The following is a 24279-nucleotide window of genomic DNA, read 5'->3' as shown; positions in this document are numbered from 1 at the left end:
TATTTATTACATATTACCTTGATACTATTATTTTAACTAAGCAATATTCGTATAAATAAATCAATTTCTCAAAAAAAACAAACAATTAAAGACCAAATTTCTAAATAAATAATTTCCAGTTTAATTAAGTCACAGGAATGTAGCATCATAACTACAAGCATAAAATAGGTTTATTGCAAGTTCAGCTAATTTTGGGCTAATAAATGAAATGTCATGCCTTTCCTATTGAAAAATACAAACCATAAGCCAGTTTTTTACCAGGTATTATTTTTTATATTAGCACAGCTGTTATTAGAAAAAAAAAAAACAGGAAATTGTGTCTATGTACTTTGATATTAATGTTGTATGAGGCTATTGGATGATACGTAGAGAACCACTTCAAAACAAATAATTATAGAAAAGTAGAATAGAGATTGTCTGAGAATTATGTTAACAAAACTGGTTATCTGCATTTTAAAGACAAGAGCATTGAACCTCTGCTACAGTGTTTACCAGAATTTTACCAGAACAACAAAGATACACTGCAGCATGCATGGAATATCACGGCAGCACTACACAAGGGGTTAGTACGTGTTTGAAAACTTCATAATACTAGAAAAAAATGTAGACATAGCAGTGATGTCCCCAGTCTTCTAGCTCAGAACTGTTCATATTTTTACATTTTATAGAATACAGGCACCCATGTGAAATGGGTATGTCATTCAAATCATTTTTGAATTTAAGGATTTTGGTAATGTTTATTTAAAATACATTAGAGATCAACTGTTTCCCATCTATAGCTTCATTTTTAAGAAGTTGGCATTTCTTACAGATGTGGAGCAACCAAAAATTATTTGCATAAAATCAGTATTATCAAGTGTAAAAAATAAGTATCTAGACTTGCTCGCAAGTAAAATGTCAATAATAGCATCGAGACCTGCTTGCAAGTAAAATGTCAATAATAGCATCGAGACCTGCTTGCAAGTAAAATGTCAATAATAGCACCTAGACCTGCTCGCAAGTGAAATGTCAATAATAGCATCGAGACCTGCTTGCAAGTGAAATGTCAATAATAGCACACAGAAGCTATCATTTTCCTAATCTGAAAATGTATTTCCAAACATACTTACCACTACTAACACTTATAGCTATTTCTCAATCTTCATCTTTGCCATCTAAACATCGTGTTCTCTTGCTCCAGTCTTTATACACCACTTGACTGCCCTCGGCAATATCTGATTTGCAAAGCTTTACACGGCCATCACATGCACTCTATGCAGATACTGTACATAAGCACTGTATGTCGACAATATAATCACTTTTTTGAGACTTACCCCATTCCAGTCAATAACACCAGCTCTTAGTGGGGAGGAAGGGAGGGAGAGCGTCAGTGAAGGTAAGTATGCTTGGAAATACATTTTCAGATTAGGAAAATGATAACTTCCAAACATACATACCTCCGCTGACACTTATAGCTAGAATCCCATATTAAGAAGGCGGAGGGGCCGGTGAGGGCATGGTTCATACAGAAAGCATCTGCATAGAACAAAGGTGTACCATGAGAGGTGGTACCCAAGCAGGAAAAAACACATTACATCCAGAACAGGTATGCTCTACATCCAGAACTACAAAAAAGTGAAAAGGGTGCAATATTACAAGTATGATGGGCCAGCCCCAACCACGCAGCCAAGGTTCGACAACTCAGGGGCTGGGTTTAAGAGGTCATGGTACCCATATCCCTTATTGGTGGCAAAAGCAGTTGGACCGCAAATATATACACATCTTTGTGATAGGATCCCCACCAGCAGCCATGGAATGATGCATTTCGAAACAACCAGATTTACGAGGGAAAGAAAGCAACATCAAAGTGGACAATCTTTCTGATCAACCTGAAGAAGTCCTAAAGGCAACATCCCAGGCTTGGATTAATGGGATCAAATATCCCATACTCCACCCAAGGTCCAGAACTCATCTGGTCTAAATTTACAAAGTTAGTTTCACTCCACAGCCAAGTGGGCAAGGAAAATTCCACTTACTCCCTAAGATGGGACCATGTTGTATTCAGATTTACGAGGAGATAGTGGACCCCCTGCATGAACAACCTAAGACCCAACAGTGTTCACAAGAGGGGCCAAGCACACCCCCACCGTATAGCTAAGTGTCAAATCTGGACCAGTTTTACGAGTAGGCTCCTGTGTAGGATGGTCCTGCTCCTACCGACATCTGGATAAACTTCCAGAGACCCAGGTAAAGGGTCCCCAACTTTGCCCTCTTCTCCAAGAGTGGGGAAAACTCAACATTCCAAAGGAAGATCCTCTGTCTACCACCCCAGTGACTGGGTACTGGGTGTGTGGTAAGGACTCCTAAGCTCCACTAGAAGCAGTAGGGGACATGTATGCAGTGGGGAGTCCTGAGGAACAGGTCTCCGGAGACAGTGCAACAGGTGAACCACATTCCCTAAGTTTTAAAAGCAAACCGATCTTGACTGATTCAGCTCTAAGATCAGCAGGGACTGGCAAATTCCCCTTTAGCTTTATAGTCCATGATAGTCCATGAGTAGCGATCCATTATATTTGCTACCATCCAGAATTGCATCTAGATGGTCTTATGGAACACCTTATCTCAACAGAGCCTGTTGCAACCATGAACCGATATAAAGGTTGCTAGTGCAGAATTGAAAAAAATACAAGCACACCTGACTGGCCAACATTCATCACTGAGTGGGATCCGAAGGAAATAAAGAGGGACCCCAGAAGAAAAAAGAAAACTGTTGATCAGGTAAGAAAGTTACACACCCCCCTTGTTAAAATCTAGCAGAGGTAGTCAACATAGCCATGGGGAAATATTAATAAGGGGAACTATTTTTTGAATTTTTGAGGAAACTGCCAGATCATGATGGTAATGAGATAAAGTGTTGGGAGAAGTCCACATACTGGGGCACAAAATATTCTTCAGAGAAATGTTCAGACAAGAGGATAATGACATTGGTAGATGCCAAATCTGGTGAGAAGTGATGTGAAGTATATTCCACTCTACAACAGATAACCTCAAACAGGCTATAGGAATCAACACCCAAGGTCCCCTGGTTAAAGTAATGGGTGATAAATCCAGGGACACTGCAGGATCCCACTAAATAAAAAACCTGGTGCACAGGGTCCCTGAACAGTTCTATACAAGCCACAGAACAAAGTGCTCCGACTGGACACAAAAGATCTGGGTATGGTGGATTGTAAAGATGAGAAATGCCTGGGAAAAGAAAAGGAAAAAGAATTTATTCCCTTCTCTGACAGCGAGTTTGTTCAATAGGAAGGATCTGTCTGGATAGAGCAAAAAATAGGCGGAAGGATAGTGTTTGCTGAACAGGGATGGCAAATAAATCAGAACAGCTGCATCCAGAAGCTAACAACAATAGAAATATACCTCAAGGAAAAGGTGGTACAAAGAACAGGGGGCCATAGGTTTGAAAGAATAAAGTGATAACGAATGAAAAAACAACTCTAAAGTCACAATTAGGCAATTGAAATGGTCGTTTGGGATGAAGAAATTGAAAGGATCAGGAAATGAGATAGTAAGGGAGTAAAAACCTTTGTATACATAGAAAAGCGAAAGGGAGCAGCAAAGGATGTTGTATGTAATGCAAGGTAGAAGCCAAACCTTTCAAAAATCCAGGTAAAAAACTTGAAATTATGGAAACTGCTGGATGAAGCGAGTTGAATGCTCACCAAAGACACCACCGATAATATGTAGTCCATTCCATCATTAGATTGCCATAGTAGGTTGATGGAGGATATAGTCAAATTTACGGAAACTGTAGAATTTAAACCCCTATAGTAGGGCAAAGGACTGCATAGCTTCCATGCATGAAGCTGGAGTCGTTAAATGTCCAGGTGTTGAATGTTGGACTGAGGTTGTCTCAACAAAAATGAATGAAGAGGTAGTGGTAAACATTCCTGGAGCAACTGAAGAGGAAACCATGTCTGAGCAGGCCAAAAAGGTGCTGACAAAGATGTCTGTGACTTGTTGGCATAAATTTGACAATAAATGAACAGCACACACACTACTTGTTTTTATAATAATATGTATTCAAAACAAATTATACGTATATACAAAAGTTTTAACACTATGGAGATCATAGTTGTATCTTAAGCACTATACAATTCTCTTCTTGTCAAAAGTCCACTTAGGCCAATTCAGTTGACAAGCCTTACTATTGTCTTTCAGTGGATTAATTCTCAGTTTGGCTCCCCAATGATCAATACCTTTGTAACCCATTGCAATGCTAGTGTACAGTTCTGGTCTCCTATTCCACATCCACAAGCTCTGGTAATAGATGCTTCCAGTCAAGACTGGACAGGATTCCATTTGTATGCCTTTCCTCCTATTCATCTTTTACCCTGACTCTTGTCTGTGATTCATTTCACTGCATGTTGGGTTCTCTCAAACTGAGTCAAGATTAACATCTTCTACATAATAAAATAAAGTTCAAAAATACAATAACTGCAACTTTTATCCACTGAACATTAAAGTAAAATTTAGTTTAATATTTGTTGATATTTTCTACAATTTCTGTAATGGTGTTGATTTTGTGATTTATTTATATATGGTTAGACATATTTGGGACAGTTTTATGAGGTTTGATATTATTCTTCAACGGAAACCCTTATCACCACCTATTACCTGGAAATAGTCTGTCAGAACTTACTTTTTAGTCAGTATATATAGTAATGTAAATATATGGGTGTGTTGGGCTAAGGATATTTCTACAGTTTTGTCAAAGCACATTCTTGACAGTTTGGGTCCATACATGGCATAGCCTTCTTGAATATTTATATCACTAAGTGTACTCATTAGTCATATGTTCTCTCCTGCCATGGCATGCACTATGATGATCAAATGGCAGACAGTCCACAATCTTGAAATCAATGGTAACTATACAGTTCGTCCAAAAATGGATAAATTAATCTACATCTGCATACCATGGATGAAAGTTACTGTAAATGTATATATTGCTTTTCTGTCTTAGTTTCATGCTGTTTACATCAGATAAAACAATTACCTCCCTAATCCTCAGGAGAGGATTGGGTGATAATAACCTACAGACATCAAAGGATGGTTTGGTACTTCAAGACTAGCCTTGCACATCCACCTTTAAGAAAAGTGGGGATTTAAACCCACCCTTTATTTTCAGGAAACTAAATCCACATCTTTAATCAACAAAAGCAGTGACAACTTTGATGAAAGTCAAAAAAATTTGAGAGACAGATTTTTCCTGATGTTCACTCAGGGTTGTTGTTCAACAAAATTGTAAAGGAGTGCATCCAACATCAATCTACTTCACTCGTGTGCAAACATCATTTAACTAAGCATAGTTTATAAAATGTCATCTAAAAATTGCTAAACCTTCTCATGAAGTGTTCATTTCCACTGTTTCTCGAATGTGTGAAATTGGTAAAAACTGAAAAAATTTAGTCTACAGCAATCATAGATTTATATAGGTGGATTGTATTTAGGCCCTTTTTTTACCGATTGTTGGTGAAAATAGTTCTTGTTTCATTAAAGTCTTCATATTCTTCACATTAGAAATAACTTTTATCTGTATACTTAATGTAAAGCTCTCGATCATCTCATTCCTCACTGCAAGCAGCCAAAAGTTTGTGTACATGTGCTTGGACTAGATTGTAGGGTGGTTGGATAGGAGAAAGCTTGTGTTTTCACTGGGTATCCACCCATCACGACTGTTACCCAGTTCTAAATTTACTACCAAGTTCTTAAAAAAAAGTCATGCAAAGTTTAAGTCAAAGTAATGTAAATATAGCTACAGACAAACTATTATTTTTAAGAGAAAACAGTAAACAAAAATTAGAAACAAGCAAAAAAAGTATCGACACAGAGAGTGAAGATGAAAGTGGAAGCAATCAAAGTGATACAGACTAAGACTAAATTCTAGTGGTCGGTCAGCGACATTGATTAATAAGTCATTGATCTTTAATTTTAATAGTGTACAAAAATCCTTGAGTACCTTATAAATCAACTTACTCAACCGTCAATTATACTCTCAAAATTTCCTTAAACCATACCAACTTTTACCTCTTAAATTGACAATAATCAATTAAGTAAGCAGCAAGTTTTGAAGAGTCCATCTTAAATTTCTCTTTGTTAAATGATTATCAGCTGATTCACTACATGCATTTGGTTCATGGTTACGGCCAATTTGTAGCATGGCAAAATCAACATTCTAGGACAGAAATGAGGCCTATCACTCATAGGAAACTTTCAAACCTGATGACTATGTGATTTGTAATAGTAAATACTGTAAGTTATTGTATCAATATAAATATGATCTTCCAAAAGTTTCTACATCTTTATATAACTAGTTTAACTTGTTTCAACTGTAGTTAGCTGCTGCTTATAATTCAAGGTATTAGGATGCGGCGATCGTTGCTGTAGAGTCATTGTTTCATTTCACTGCAATTTAAATGAGAAACTCACACACTAATCTTAATGGGGAATTATCCAAGTTTTGGCATTGAAATATTTGAGGTAAGCTCAGCCCACCAATGGTGCTAACTTTTCTGATAGTGCAGGTGCACTCAGCAGTCTTGTAATCTCTCAACATGTTATAATGACATGTGGCTGTAGATTCTGTAACGTCTGTACGTACAACATAAGTGCCATGTCGTCACGTATAAATATTGCCTGCGCAGCATGGGTATTGTGTGATGACAGTCAGCCAGGGTGAACCATTAAAGATTTCTTTGTTTCCTTACCAGTTAAAAGTATCAGTAAGTTAACAGTATCCAATCCAAGAAACAGTTCGAAGCTTTATACTTTGATATTAATTTCACGACCACTAAACTGGTGCTCATTACTAATTGGTCAAAAGTTAAGAAATGGGGAGATGTTTGCAAAAGGTTTCTAGGTTAACAGCATTTTGATCTTTCATTTATAATTATATCATTTACTGTTTTCTTTTACTTTTCCATCCAATCATTCGTAACTGATTATTATCGGCAGTTTTAGATATGCTTTTGCTATAAAAATAAAGACAACATTGCACACCAAGTAAACTTAAACTGTGTAGTATCATGGTTTATACTGTCTTCTGCATGTTAGAAACTGTTGTGCTGATAGTGGTTGGAAATTTTCGGGCATCTGGATAACCACCAAGATTACCCATCCAGGTACCTGGGTAGGATTTTTGGTACCCATTCAAACACTAGAGAGAGCAACTGGATTTTCAGTAATATGTCCAGTCGAACTGTACTCTTCTTACTTGTGCAGTACGTCAGAAGTTCGTGCTTGGGACTATGCTCTTTCTTATTTATATTAATGATACTGATAGGGACATAAATAACAAATTAGTAAAGTTGCTGATGACATTATAGAGGTGAAAATTAAATGTAACTGTCACTAAGAAATGGATGTGCAAGTCCTTCATACTTAACAACAAAGAATATATTATGTATATAAAAAACTTGATATTGACCAAAGCGCAAAACAAAAAAGCACTTCAGTTTCTGGGTTTTTTGTAATCTACTTTACTTTTTTTGGGGGGGGGGTCATTTGTGCTAATTCTTTCATCATGACTTTTTGCTGTAATTTTATGACTTGACATAAACTTTCGGAACAAACTCGTCTATCACCATGATCGACCGTAGCTTACTGAAAACTGATAAAATTGATCGAAATACATTTTGCTACATATATACATTAAGGGATCACACAGTGCTGCTATGTTGAAATTCAATTATCACCAAATCCCAATGTTAGTATCTTGAACTATCAAATTTTCAGTAATAGTGTGGTCAAACCTATTAACCCTTTCTGCATAACCATTTTGTGTTTGTTATAGTTTTCATGCTATAACTTTTAAATTAGTAAGCATAAATTCACGAAATTTTGCCGATTATCAGTAAACATTACAAGTAAACATTACACAAAATATCAGATTTTTTAAGTAATGTTTTTCACAAGCCTTTTTTCTTTTCACATGTAGACTATCCAACATGTAAAGTAATTTTGACTTTAGGATTAAAAATACTTTTATGCATCAGAAAAATTTCGATTTTCATCCAGATAATTATCAAATGTTTTTTTAAAAAACTTTATTTTTTATCTGTTATTTTCACTATTGAATCTCTGTAAGGGTTCGTCAGATTTGACCGATCTCGTAACAACCATAAGAATTAGGAAATAAACATAAACACAAATGTTTAGTCTAAATAGCTTAAATCTCATAACATTATACATTTATATATATTTATTATTTTTATTACATTGACCTTTCAGCCGTGCCTGGCTAACATTATAGAAGTTAACATTTTCGAACACTGAAAATGTACTCCTGATAGGTACTTACTTTGGCTTACTTTGATTTGCCAGCGTTTTCGGATTTTATTTGCCAAAGTGAGGATTGTGCTGCAAGGGTAGAGGAAGCTACGTGTTCTAGTATAAGGGGCACAATGGGATTGGAGGAAGATAGTCACATTATCAGCACATGTTGCTGCAAGGATGCAAAATATATCAGGGTATAAAAGACTGGTGGCAAATGAAGGTCGAAATAGCTATGGAGGAGGAGTGGAGGAAGTACCATTTCAGAAATTACTGTGATGCAGTGCACATGCATTCATGTTACCATTTCCAAAACTATAAAACTGACCTTTACCAAGTGACCCATCTTGGCTGTGTTTTTGTGGACTAGTATTTTGTAAAATACAGTCACATTTCAGTTATAATACATTATATATGTATATACTTTCTTACTATTTACAAATAAGTTCTTAAACTTATTTTTTTTAAAACATAGAACAGTAAATAAGTAAGTATAGCAAACAATTATACCTTCTAGTTATGCACTTTGTACTTATTTGCTGCTTGCCATAGGTTGCTAAGCCTTATCAAAATTTCCAAGTAGAGGATGTTAAACAAAATAATTTTTTAGGTTTTATATATACATTTTGAAATAACCAAAAATCATAAATTACTATATCAAAACCATAGAATTCCACTATAATTTATCAAACTTAGTAATTAAGCTTTATTTGGGTCTAAAAAATATGAAATTTTGAGCTCACTAAAGTTACACCATACCTTTTCGAAACTAAGCTTTAAAAAAACAAGTTTGGTGTCTGAATAATTCAACTACACTGAGAAAGCCACTAGGAGGACATTCTGACTAACAAACTCAACAACAGAAAATTACACTGCAGTTTACCTTTTGTCCCTGAAACCAGCTCAAGAATTATCCACACTTGGACAAAACTAGCCATTAAACACAATATTCCAGTCAACGTCAAATTCTCTCAAAAATCCATCCCTAAATTAAAATCGTTACTAAACAAAAATTATTTAGAATCACACAATATCAATATCGCTTACAAAATAACATGCCATAACTGCCCAGAATTCTACGTAGGAGAAACAGGAAGAAAATTGGAAAACAGATTTACAGATCACAAAAACCATCCGATGTTTTCCACCATTGCAACTCAAAAAACCATAGTATATCTATTAAAAACACAGTCATTTTAAACAAAGAACCAAACATAAACAAACAAAAAATCAAGGAATCCATTTTAATTGAAGAAAACAACCCTACTCTAAACCAACACCCTGGGGTGCCAAGGTATCTCTTCTAAGTCGTGCAACAGTATCCAGTCATGTAACCTCTCTGTTCCATACTGTGTATATATAGATATCTGTGTCAGTGTAAACTACTTGTACCTGATGATGACAAAACCTTGTCAAAACGTTGTACATTTGCTGTTATGCTAAACTTATATTAAAGTTTTTCTTCATTACGCATTCAAGCTGTCACCAAGCATTAATAGTAACCATAAGAAACACAAGTTTTGATTAGTTCAATATTTTTTTGAGACATGACACTAATCAATTAAGATGAACAACCTCAAATTAATCAAAATCATGTAAAATCAAAATGATAATATGATGATTACTTGGAATGTTGGAATAGTCAAAAACAGTAATAATCGAAAACATCAATTGCAATTAGTTGATTATTTTTAGGATAATTATTTCTACCTGGAACTAATTAATGTAATCGATGCCCATAGGTAATCAGTTATATCAATTGAGGTATGCCCAGCTTTACTTACCAAAATGCAAGAATAAAAAAGAAATGTTGCCCTAATTTCAACATTTTTGGAACACATTATTTAGAATTCAGCTATCATATACAACCAAAGAACATAGGCAGTAGCTATATTTATGTCAATTGCGATGCAATTTTAATGACTATATTTATAGCAATACCACTACAGATGTACACTTACATACTTTTAGACATATTTTATAGTCTCAATTGTAAACAGTTACTGCCATAATTATGGCTATTGTTGCTTTGGTTATTATATTGCCAAATAACTATTAATGGTTAGGTTACAACGCTTTTGAGTCACAGACTAGGAGTATTGACTATTACTTAATAATTCTACACTTTGAAATACAGCACTGGACTAATCACTGCATGGAAATAGTGAATTAGCCACCATGTTTGATATCTCTCCTCAGTTTTAATATATACTTATGTGTAGCATTAATGACATAAACATAGCCACTAAAATCACATTACGCCTGGCATAAATACAGAATATTATAAATTAATAACTGTATGGAAATAGTGAATTAGCCACCATGTTTGATATCTCTCCTCAGTTTTAATATATGCTCATGGGTAGCATTAATGACATAAAGATAGCCATTGAAATCACATTAGGCCTGGCATAAATACAGACTATTATAAATTAATAACTGTATGCTAACTTTTGTGGCTAATTTAGTATACTTGTGGCAAATTCATATTAACACAAATTAGCCACATGACTAAGACCTTTAGGACCCTAATGCTAACACAGTGGTGATTTTATTTTCTTAACCAGGCGATTGATTTATGGAATGAGTTGCTGTCAGCAGACTTACTGGAGGCCAGCAATTTATGGGAGTTTAAAAGGAGAATTAACAATTCCCGTAAAAGTAAAAGGCTGTATTAAATTCTTACATGTTCTAAAGTGTAGGTGTGCAAGAATCAATATTATTCTTTGATAAGGAAACCAAATCTACATAGGATTCCAAAGCAAGGTCTAGCATGCGATTTGTACAAAAACAATAACCTCATTTGACTTGTATTCAGTATATATATATATAAATACATCATAAAATTATATTAGCTTTACTACTGCCAACAGAGAGCATTACTTCAACAGTTTGAGTGGCATATTACAAAAACATTTGTATTATAAGTTAGCCACCATGTTGAAAGATCCAGTCTACTTATTTACTACAAGTACAACTTGCAAGTACAATTTCACATTATAGCGGATCAAAAATATAAATTTTCAAAGTTCTTCATCTCTCCAAAGTCAGATAGACAATACATGGCCTTTGAAAGTTTGAGATTCTGAAGTTTTGGCCAATTTCATGCGACTTTCTTATGAAAATTTAAAGTGAAATTAAATGTGTCTTTTGCCAGTTTTTCTTCAGTCGCACTAATGAATGGGTTTCCATCTAAGTTGCATTAAACATGTTCTTAAGGCTAAGTTATTATATTAATATCACGATATTTTTTCTGTACTAGTTATAACTTGTATTACTTAGTGTTCCTATTAGTATTACTAGTAGTACTAATAGTAATACGTAATAGTATATGACTATGTAACTTTGAGTTTGACAGTAGACTAAGTTAAAAGTGAAATACTGTTAATACAACTTGATATACATTTATAAAAATATTTAAAATCTTACCGCTTGTTAGCAACAAGGTTAACAAATAATGCAGTGAATGATTTGAAATTGATATAAAAAAAACTACTCCAAAGTCAAAATCCCAAAAAAACAAGACACTCGACCAAACTAACACTCATTGTAAGTGAAGTATCGTAGTATTGGTAAATCAAAACGTGGAAAACCTAGAAAACGTCTAAATGTAACGGAAAATATAAATTTATACAGACGATAATAATGAACAAAATAATAAAATTGAGTGATAACTTCAGTATAAATTACTTATTTTTCATTGAAACGTATTTTACGTTTCGGGACACCTTTTAACAATATGAGAAATGAAGATTTGTTAACTTTCTCTGTTTTTCGGATAAACAACAAAGTTTAGTGATTAGGAGTACTTTAATTCGTTTTTTTTCCTTTTATGATATCGTTGAAAAATGTTTTTATTTTGTTTATTTTATTGCCAAATACCAGATCTAAGTAATACACAATTTATTAGTTTATTTCTTATGAAATATTTGATGTTTTTTATATGCACTGTATAGAGCTGCACTTACTTATGCCCCCAATAGCACAGCGGTATATTTGCGGACTTACAAAGCTAGAATCCGGGTTTCGATACCCGTGGTGGGCAGAGCACAGATAGCCCATTGTGTAGCTTTGTGCTTAATTAGAAACAAACAAACTTATTTATGTAATTACTATGCCACTAAGAAGAAATATGCAAGTGAACTTGCACATAATTTCAAACGAAAAACTAGCCTTAAGTTCTTTTAAAACTACATAGAAATTAACTAGATTATTTTTTTTTAAATTCTCATAATGAAAAATATGGTGAAGAACGTATTATATGCCCGCATATACCGTCAGCCCATCTGTCAGACATCAGTCTGGATACTACAATTATTAGTTTATACATCACTTGTGGGCAAAAAAAAACAAGCAACAAAGATTCAAATTCGATGACGAGGAATCCACTTTTAGACTAATAATGGTTGGAGACGGTTTGAATGGGTAATGAAGAAAAACTTTAAAATAAGTTTAACATAACAGCAAATGTACAATGTTTCGACAAGGTTTTGTCGTCATCAGGTGCATCATCAGGTGATGCAATAAAGATTGTTTTCACTTTTCTTCAAAGTGTCCAGTCTGTTTATTTTTCACACAGCTTAAAATGCAGTTGAGTTTTCAAATTCAGATTGCTCTAAAATTTTCTTGTTTGAGCTTACTCTTATTCAGGAAATCTACCTGATACTTCCATAAAAGTTATCTGAAAATATGATACACATATACAAGGGAGAGAACCCCTGAGGTACTCAAATACGTCAGTGTCAGATATATAGTTATAAGTACCCATAATACAGTAAAGTCCGAATATTTCATAGGATAGTAATATTTCAAACATGAATAGCAAAGGAAATACGAATACACAAGTAAACAAAATTATTTATTCACAGCGTTGTTTATGGAATCCAAGACAAATAGACACCTAAAAAAATGACGAAGGAGGACATTTAGACACTATTTGTTTATTATAAAATAAAACAACAATTACAATAATTTTCTCCATTATATGACTTATATATATCTAAGCCTACTGCATTACCAGTTTAATTTACAGCAACCAATTAAAGTCACTCTGCTAAATAGAAGCCAGCAGTTTTATTGCATCATAAACAAGGTAACAGGATCATTAGACATCTAACAAAAATTAGGAAATAGGACATTTAGACAAGGTAACAGGATCATTAGACACCTAAAAAAATGAAGACACTTAGTAATTTTAGAGGGGTGTTAATTAAAACTTAGCAAAATACTTAAAGAAAGAACTTGCTGATTCGCAACATATTTGTCTAGTTGTACGGTGTTTAGTTGTCCGGTTACCATGCAGATCATATAATGGAATATAATAAACCTAGATCTATGTAGGTCAAATAATGAAGTAGATATAACATTTTAATAAAATATCCCTAGATATATAAAGTTCATATAATGGAAGTTGTAGTCTTCGTAAAACACTATCACTGGTACAAGTATGATAGAAGGCTCCTAGCTGGGCGAACCATGCTCCACTGAAATTACAGACTCTTCTAATTCTTGAAAATTCCAAAGGGACTAGATATAGAATGCAGTGTTTAAAATGTAATAGGCCTAATACATATGTCTAATGACAAGTAAATTAATTATAATCATACTTCACCGGCATGAAAGTGTTGACACCATAACAAGCTAGTTTTTTGTTTTGTTTTTCGATATTGGCAAAAAGCTACACAAGATCTATCTTTTCTGGTTGTATCTAATTTTAAAGTGATAAATAAAATGGAAGGCAACTAGTCAACAGCCCCAACTGACAACTCTTGGGTTACTCTTGTCTGACCAAATAGTGGGATTTGGCTGTCATCCTTATAACACACCTATAATGTGTAATTGAACTGTGGACAGAGAGACATATTGTTGAGTCGAGCACGTGAGACGTTCGTTGTGAATTATAGCGTTTGTTATAGCGCGACTGTGGAAATTAAGTGTATTGCAAAGTTGTATTTAGAAAGAATAAACCATTTTTATTTAAGAAAGGACTTGTATCGTTTAAGTTTCTTCGGAAATAAATTATACGGGAAATTAACTAACGACCAGAGACGCAACAATATAGTAGTAAGTGGCTCACATAACCTCCTTCAAAACCCTTGGAGAAATATTATCTGGCCCAGGAGACTCTTCACTTTTCAAATTTCCCAATTTTTTCTTAACCAGCTCAAAATTAATACAGTCATCTTGTTTCATCTCGTTTCCATTTATCAACTGTTCAAGATGTGGAATATTGCTTATTTACACAAAGGTATGCGTATGACAGTAAAAGAAAAGAACTGTATGTATTACCTTCTTGCCGTCACTTCTTGGCGGCTTATATATACAAGACTACCGCATATCTAGTAGCCTCTCGAGACTTCACGAACCTTCGAGAATATGACGTGTTACTAGCGTCATGTGACCCCCGCAGTCGTAACACTGCCCCTTCCTTAGTATTGTTCGTCCCGAACAATAGCCACTTACATTAAACCAATAAACAATAACTTAATTAAATGTACAGAATTTACAAACACAAAATTAAAATTCAACATAGTCTCTTAATTTTACGGGACGTATCTTCTTCGGTACTGGTCTCCGTCTCGTTGGCTTCTGCTTCATCGGGAAACGTCCTATCATTGGTAACAGTCACATCAGTGGTAGTAACTTCATCAAGGGCTTTACTGTTTCCCTTCTCAAAACCGAGTAGAGTTTCTTCTTCTTCTACAGTGGCTTCTTCAGGTGACACGTCTTCAGCAGTGTCATTTGTTCCGTTGTTCTCATTTTGTACTCATCATGTCCAACCTCTATAATTCTTAGCTTAAAACTCAGTTTATTTAAATTCAACATCAATTTATGGTTTATCCTGCTGATACTTTCATTATAAAGTGGGCCTCCCTTTGTAGAAATCAATTTAACCTGAAAATACCGCATACATAATACAATGTTTTTTCAATCTGGAACAGACTTTCACCGACTTTTAGCCAGCATTTCTGAGAGCTTTTTCCAGTGAAGATGTAATAAACACATTCGTTTGGGCTTTGAATGTTTGCGTATAAATAAGTAATTATTTGACATTGTTACACAAACTTTGCTAAGCTTCTTTCTTTAAGAACTCGGTTAAAATAAAAAGATTCAGATTTATTCAAAGATACATTGTTTGATCAAAACTCCCATTATTCTACATAACACACCCTATTACTCTATGGAAAATCAGTGTACCTTAGAGTTCGTAGGAAGAACATTTTGTTGCCATGACCGCAGTGCTATGAAGAGGAATTCACTGATACACAATAAATCTCAGACAGGCCTCAACCCACAACAACTAACTCTTCATCTTGATCATAAGTCTTCTGACTCATCAAACATTTCATTTCCTTAAAGTGAAAAGCTTTAAACTCGATAACACGAGAGTTCAGAAGAGCATAAGGAAGTACATTTATGAGGAAATATACCTCCCCCCAAAACAAATCGTGTGGAGTTAGCTTGTCTATCATCTCCGTGTGTCTCCTGATTTGCCCCTGACTCATAGTCATCCTGGTGATATACTCAATGCTTGAAGTGGGATGGGATTCCATCCCATTTCTTTTAAGAAGGGCCTGAAACCATTTTGCTACCTTTTAGTAGACTGTAAGCTTCTCAGAAGGGAAAGGTTTAATAGACCATGCAGTAATTATTTATAGTGACAAGTGGCTGGAAAGAGAAACTTTTTTCTTAAAATGTTTTGTAATAATGAGGCAGGAATGAGACAGTAGTAATCCTATGGGGCAAATGAAACCCTCTATGGGCTCGGTCAATGTCACTGAGTTCATGACCACAAAGTAACCATCAATTTCCATACTATAATTCGTAAGAGTATACATCTGTTTATACTTAATTTTATTGTTGTTGTTTTTTTTCCCATCTGAACAGTGTCTAACTAAATATCCGGCCACAGAAATTGTAAATCACTCAGAAAACGTGCAGCTCACACTACTATATCGAATTACGTAATTCATTATCCTACCCAATCTAACCTAATAAGTTTCTAATTTTATAAATTGTAGTTACTTTTATAATAATAAATAAATAATACAGATGAAAAACAAGAAATATAGTACTTAGCTTCAACTTTTTCACAAACCATCCTGATTTCTCTTTTCCACCACTTTAGATACTGGGTGTACCTTTCTTCACATTGAGACTTACGACTGCCTCGAGAATCACCAATTTCATCTCCTAGGGAAACGGCCTCTTTCAGTTGGTCTCCCGTGGCCTAGAATAGAGTTGATATTGGGTTACTATTGGTGAATACATGAAAGTGATGTATAAACCACCCCATTCAATCTCTGACTTACCAAACTGCACAACACTTTGACAATACTTAATTGTCCATGGCTCCTATACATTGATCGATCAGCTATTCTGAATGTATTGAAATCTGGCAGTTCTCTTTCCCGAGTGTCCTGCCTCTCAAGGGAAGTTACCTAATGATAATCTGAATGTAGGGGTCTCTGAGCATCCCCTCTCCACCATACCTACAAAATCTAGAGCATCTCATCGTGGTGTTAGCCAAGAGCCTGTGGGTGAAAGGTTTATACTTTAATCATAGGTCCCTGAGAAAAAGGCTAAACACATATCTCCATCAACATTTAAGAGTATGGCTGAAGAGTACCTGAACCATTTCTTCAAGTGCTTCAAGCAGATCACTTCATGGAATAGATGGACTTAGGAATGGGTGATTCAAAGCTTTATTTTGAGTTTGTATATTCCAGCCCTAGATATTGTTGAGCACTTAAGAGCAGTTCTTGGACACAATTAAATTCAGTTGTGCCAAAGTTTGATCTGAAATAGCTTCAGTACATCTTAAGGGTATCCTTACAGACGAGTTTGTCAAGGGACTACCAGGTGAGATGATAAGCCATCACTTGGTTGTGAGAGACAGTCTCATCTTCAAGGAAGCATTTTCTGCAGCAATATGGTTTCAACTCGTGATTTTAAACAAGATGCAAGAGAATAAGCATCCAGCAGTCGTCGTTCCAGAAGCTATAATTCAGATAGTCCTTCTCTAGTGAGTGGATCATGCTGAGCTTTGCCAAGAGAAAACTAGCAGCCAACACACCTCAGTGCTGCAATACAATTCCATAGGTTTCCAATAAGTGGGCAGAGCTTTCCTGGTTCTCCCACGAGAATCAAAGCATCTGATTTGGGAGTGAGCAGTTGAATCACTTTATAGTGAACTGTTCATATTTTGCCATGTACTAGGGTAGGCAAGGCTACGAGTAGGTGCAGGAAAATAAACAGCAAACTGTACCTGTGGCTACTTTAGCTCTGGGAAACTAAGGTAGCTCACGGGCTGGGTGGTGCATAGAATGTGCCTTTAAAGGTACAGGGATTCTGGTTAATATAGGAGCTGCCAGGAAACTGGTTGATCTTGCTGTGTATCAGTCGCTTTGTATGAAATCATCACTCTGGCCAGTTTATAACGACTTCATCCTGAAAACTGGTGATAAGCTAGATGTGACTGGAGAGAGATGCTCTGACCTTATTTTTGTCATTGATATCTTAAGATGGGCGTACTTTTGAAGTTTTAGGTCTGTTCTCTTTGTGCAACAGGTGATGTACATTTTTGTGGCCCAGAAACAGTAGATTGCAAGAGTGTAGGTTGCAGGAAAGGAAGTCACAGTATCTTCGTGTACACAAATGGTGTTCTGCAACTTACTGCAGTTGATTCCTAATCCATTAGTGTTGTTTAATGTGATAATAGAGTTAATGCATGATATGCACTGTTTCTTATCCAGAAAGCCAGAAGCATTAGCTCAGACAGTGGTCTATGGGAGAGGATAAAGTCATGGTGTTGTTCTGCAGTTATGGGCAGTCAGATATCCACACAGAACTTTGTTGTTCTCTCCTTCTTTTTGACAATTACTACTGGAGAGATAATGGACTCCCAAAAGTCTGTGTAATCCCATTCTTCAACCTCCATTGGAAATATCCCTGGTGCTCCAAAGAAGCCTACATAGTGGTTGGTTTATTATACAGGAATCACCCGTATCTATATGATGTGTGCTTGCTTCCCAACCTACTTTACCATCTGGTCCCACAAATATGTCAGCAAACTTCCTGAGCAATTCACTGAGTTCGTGTCTGTGTTTTGAGATAAAATTGTTTTTACAATCCATATATTTGTTCTTGGATGCAATACAGTAAATATGATACTTCGTACTTGGTGTTACTTTTTGCCCCTGTTACCATGCCAGTGGCCATTTCCGATGAAAACTGAATTGCCAAATGTCTATAGTAACAGGCTAACACTAGTACACCTGCGCTCAGATGAATCACTGCTCAATCAAGTGCAGCCTGCTTTTCATACAGAAAACAATGTTTCATATGCCAGTTCTATCAACACAGCAGATAGCCACAATGCACTAGACTCCATCCACAGCAGATCATGGAATAATGAATGCTCATTTGGGGAATTACGTAACCCTTTTCAGAGTGTTTGTGTGTATCTCACTGTTTTTGGATACAATCTGATTGGAATTGAATGATTTTGCCTTAAAACTGTGGTTTGTCTGTTGCACAAGTTAAACTAATAAATAATTTCTGCAATAGATTTGTCATTAAAATACAACCGCCAGAGCCCATATCAGAGAAAACTACAAGAGCATCTTTCTACTCCAATAATATGAAAATAAATTTTTCCACCAAATTTTTGAAACATACCTAGTGTATAGCCTTGGTAGTTTTCACGAAAAAACGATTTTTTTAAACACCCTGAAATGGAAGTATTTCAAAGGATATCATTATTAGTTCCAATCTTGTGAGATCCAGCCACTCTGAACCAGCTACTATGAGAGACTTGCTCAGGAATGCTTTCCCATGCAATATCTTTAAATTGTCAGTATAAGCAGCCAGGTTTTCATGGGACCCTTACCATTAAGCTTTGCTCTCAGCCCTCTGGCTTGTTCTGTTCCTCACAGCAACATGGGACATTGCACCAGCTGTCACTGAGCCATCCATTCAAAGCAACAATTTGCTTGAAATCACTTGGGGAAATGTGCAAATTTATTTTGCTGTCTCCTTGAACACTAGCAGGCTTACACTACTCATTTCATCTATAATTAAATGGTGGTACACAGAGGGAATTGCTATCAGTTCTCTATCATTGAACAATTTAGAGACTGTGTGAGTTTGGGGAAGGCCCTCATCTTCTTCTAGAAGACTCAAGGCACAAGCATCCTGATGAATGACACCACTGAATGAAGTCTTATGCAAAATGACAAACATACATGGATGCAAGATGTCATATTGATAAGACACATAGGGAAAAACATCATCATTACACTCCATGCTGATTTCAGGCACCAGACATGATTTTGGGATGTTGTTAGTATGCTCTGCCAGCCTGGTAGTCACCTGATTACGAGATCAGCTGGATTACAGCAAGGAACTAGCTGATATATTCCATGGCATTGCTGCATTCCCTATCGAAATATATTCGACACACACACACACATATCTCATTACTCTTCTTTGCCAAGGATGACTCCTCAGACCAGCACCTTATGATGCCTAGGATTGTTAATGACCTTTTTCTGCCACCCGATTCTATAGTCTATGGATAGTAACCATTAGTTTGCATAACACCAGTCTTGGTTTCTTCTAGCCGCATAAAAACATTTTGGTCATAAGGATGAAGTGAGAGTGCAAGCAATGCTGAAGGAAATCTGGGTTTAAGAGAGTACTTCTAATTCTTGCCACATTCTTGGATAAGTCCTTGCTTCAACCACAGTTCCAGTTTAAGTTATAAATAGTCTCAGCATATACCCTTCTATGATTATGAGTTACAAATGTTACAGAAAGTCAAATGGAAACAAGTAATAAAAAAAATTGCAAAAGTTAAGTATGATGTAGGGATGAATACACAAAACCAAAGAAAAATCCCTACGTAAGTAGCCAGTAAGTACTAAGTAAATATTAGAGGTTTATGGTTATTATCCACTGTAAGACTGTATGGCACTATTCAGTTTAAATGCTTTTATTCAAACCTGAATTCATGCAACTGACAGGAATTCAACACTTAGTTGTAGATAAAAGTCATTCTTGGAAAGATTTGGCCATTCATATAGTAATTGTCTGTATGGTTTTGTGTATTTATTGAAGTAGGTTAATAACATTTGATTTATTTTTATAATTCAGTAGTAATATATATTGTTAATATCATATCAGTTTTGTCAGTTTCTTTATTGTACTTGTACAATGACCTCAGATATTGATATTATACCATGCATTTGGCTACAATAGATTATTAATCATCACTGGTCATAATCTTGACTTCTTGGGACTTAATGTTGGGGAGCCTACAATAAGGAAAGAACATATGTATAGCTGTATCATCCCTATATTCATGTTTACATTATTTTTGGAACTGTGATCCCAACATCATTTTACATTTATAAAATGTTTTTTATGACTTGTTTTGTGATATTTTTTCCACTGAGTGAAAGTTTGTGTAATGTGTGTAATAAAATTTAATATTATGTGTATTGATTTTTTTACTCCTTCACTTCATACATAATATAGGAGTTGGCTCCCTAAAGACACAGACTGTATAGTGTACAAAGCATTGAGTATTCTACATGTTACAGTGATCTAATGTTCACCTATTATTGGCTGGTAATTGCTATTTTACCTTTTTTAAAGAAACACCAAATTACTGTAAGAAAGCTAACTTCCAGGAATAATGATAACATCATTTACACTGGAATTTCTTCTTTTTTTTAGCTTATACCTAGCAATATTGTGCTTAGTGATAGCCTGTTCCAAAGTGCTCTTAAAATGCTTTTCTGTTGTACTAAAGCCATTAAGAAAACTTTACACATTTTGTGGCTAGCTTAGAAAAAGAAAAAAAAAGGATGAACACTATGGCTATTTAGTTAGTTCCCAGTTCTTGCTTTATCAACACTTTTCAACAATATTGGGAGTCTCACAAGCTGTGAAACACTCGATAATGGGTAATAGGTGCTCAAACTTTATTTGTAAGCATCATATAGTAATAGGTTGAATGCTGCAGCCGTTTTTTGTCATGGCTCATCCCTACATACTAAGCATTACCATGCTTAGTGAAAATATGTATGATTAAAATGAGCTCCACATCAAAGAAATCCTATGTTTATAGCATCAAAATTTTACTTGATAACTGGTCTGTGTTAATTCAGCTACAATGATGTACAACAGGTAGTTATAAGTATCTGCAATACAGTAGAAATGTTCTGCAGAGTAATATTTCAAACACAACAAACAATATATTTAGTGTTTCTGTTGGAACAAAACTGGGGCAATTTTAATTAGCTGAATGATTTCAATTGGCTGCTGGAGTAAAGAGGAGGCTTTCCAAAAATGTTCACATAGGACAAAGAAATGATAATGTAATAACCATAGACCCAATCCAGACAAGGGTCCTAGTTTGTATTTCAGTCCTTAGAATACCTGTTTCAATGATAATTCCAAATAATATAATCACAGATGAAAACCCCAACTCATACAAGTAACCGAGTAGGTCACTCCTTTGAGATGGGGTTATAGAACCCCCAGGGTAAAATAAACTGGTGTAAGTTTCCATTAGATAGCCATTGCCGTATATATATATATAATCTTATCTGCACAAAAGGATTAGTACATGTTTACTTTTTTTTTACACCATGTTAGCACAGCTGTCATTAACTATATGTAGAATATCTAGACAATAATTTAGCAAAAGGAACCTGAATATATCCTACTACAAGTATATTCTATACAAGTTATAGAAGGGTGAAATTATTTCCACTGGGACACTCAACAGCCTATTTGTGATATTAGTTCATTTTACCCTTTTATAAGTAGTATAGAATACATCTTTAGTCAGGTATATAGAAGTAATTCTTCTAAGTTTTTGTGTAGGTATTCAGCATGTAACTACTGACATTCTTGTCATAGGTATATTGGAGATTAGCTGTCCAGTGCTCCAGTTATAACTAAGTAACAAATGTACTGAAAAAAAGTGAAGACTATCGGTACTCATATTTATAAAAAGTATATCATGAATTGTATTACATTATTGATTAGATCAAAATTAAGATTTAACAATAACCCTGCATAAAACAAACATTAAGAGTAAACTAAAAACCAACTTTAGCAATGATTGATGGATATGAAGAGAATCAATACATATATAGCTGTACATATGTGCCTCCAATGAGAACTAAAATTCCCCTCAAATCGAGCACTGTTGCAGTCAACTAAAACATACTCATATTATTGTATGATTTTTGATCTGTTTTATTTTTACATTTGTACTTGGTCATTTTCTTTTGCTGGTCTGTTCACTACTATTCTATGCATAGCATTTCCAGAGCCTGTATGTTATGGACAATTTTCTGCCAGATAACAGTGTACTTTGTTGACCCTTGTGACCTCAAATGGGTGTCCCAAATTCCATTTTTGTATGTATTTTATGATACTACTTGAATACTAAGTCTGATACTGACTTTGATAATTGATCTGGCCAATGATTCTTTATTTACCAAATCCCCAGGGCTCTGAAAAGTAAATTTCATTTCAAATTTAAAGAGAATGTAAAGCAGAAAACAAAAACCTTTTGGTATAAGGAATGTGAATGGTACTTTGTACGTCATATATGCTAAATGGCTAAGTCAGGGACCCCGAGGCTCAGACATAGCCATCCTTCCCAGAAGGTTGACAATCATCACCTATACAGCATCTCCTAACTGAATAGCAAGATTGACTGTCACAGCAACACATCCCCACAGCTGAAAGAACAGATGTGTTCAACAAGTTCATGGAATAACTGAAACTAATTCAGATATGGTCACCCTCCAGTGGTTCAGTTAAAATGTGGGGTTCAATCAATACAATGGGAACAGCACAGTTAGTTCATAGAAAAGTTTGAGCTTAAATAAACAGATATAAACAGTTTTCTACATTTTGATGAAACTTCTGTCATATATTGTCAATATGCCAAATAATTAGCCTAATTTGTTAATTACAGAAATAATTATTTTACTATATTTAAGAAGGCATGAAAATTGTAAATATAAATAATAATAAGCTACAAAACTACGTTATAGTGGTTGAGAAACCTATTATTTTTGTAAATGCACTTCTTAAGGTGATACAGCTACCTGTATAAAGTGGTATGAGTTAGAGGCTTTCTCCTCTGTATATTATTTGGAATAGTCTGTGATGTATGTAGGTTGGTATTATGATACACCCACTTGAACCCTTATTTTCATTGGAAAGTGATAATATATTTTCTTTGTCCTTACAAGCATGAGTAGGAATCCTATCTAGCCACAGCAGCCAGTTTGTACTAATGACTAAGAATACCAGCCAGTCTGGTAAATTAAAAAATTTACATGAATACAACTGTTGTGAATAAAGGTTTGGTTTTATTTGTTCACTTGTGCTTTTTTTTTTCCTGTCCATGTTCAATTTACTCTTTACTTAATAATTTTAATCCTGCATTTCTACAGAAACATTTGGCTTTTCTGTTGAACATAATTGTACCTGAATACCACACAATGTGATAAAACTGACTGTTGTTAACCTCTGTAGGATCCAACAACATTGGATTCAATGCTGGTAAAAGCCAAAATAGTAACACACTTGTTATTCTATTCAGTAAACTTCTGGTATTGAATTAGAAATAAAAATAATATGTTGTGTAAAGATTCTCACTATAGTAAATCAAGTTTAAATTAATTTCTCTAACACAAGAATAAGTAAGTCCCCAAAACATTAAAATTAACATGTAGTAGTTTCGAGTAAAATACTGACACATAATATAACAAACTTTAATTTAAGTAAACAGAATGAATAATTTTTAATTAGACAAAAGATCCTGATATGGAAGAAAACCAATATAAGTTTGGCTATATATTTATAATAACATGCGTTACAAAATCTTGTTTTCACTTAGAATAACAAAAATACACAAATCCTGAGATTTAAGTG

General features: G+C 34.8%; 1 protein-coding gene across 1 annotated transcript in view; it reads right to left on the bottom strand.

Moving 5' to 3' along the window:
- The window catches only part of LOC106470268 (zinc finger CCCH domain-containing protein 11A-like), a 52559-nt gene extending 40694 nt beyond the window's left edge, over positions 1-11865 (bottom strand). The window contains exon 1 of the mRNA XM_022398867.1: positions 11740-11865. The gene's annotated coding sequence lies outside the window, so the exon portion shown is untranslated. The remainder of the gene's footprint in view (positions 1-11739) is intronic.
- Between the last annotated feature and the right edge of the window lie 12414 nt (positions 11866-24279).

The sequence above is a fragment of the Limulus polyphemus genome, unplaced genomic scaffold (genome assembly GCF_000517525.1).
Source record: "Limulus polyphemus unplaced genomic scaffold, Limulus_polyphemus-2.1.2 Scaffold3913, whole genome shotgun sequence".
NCBI classification, from domain to species: domain Eukaryota; kingdom Metazoa; phylum Arthropoda; class Merostomata; order Xiphosura; family Limulidae; genus Limulus; species Limulus polyphemus.
The sequence above is the reverse complement of the archived record's forward strand: the minus strand, read 5'-3'. Positions and strand labels throughout refer to the sequence as shown.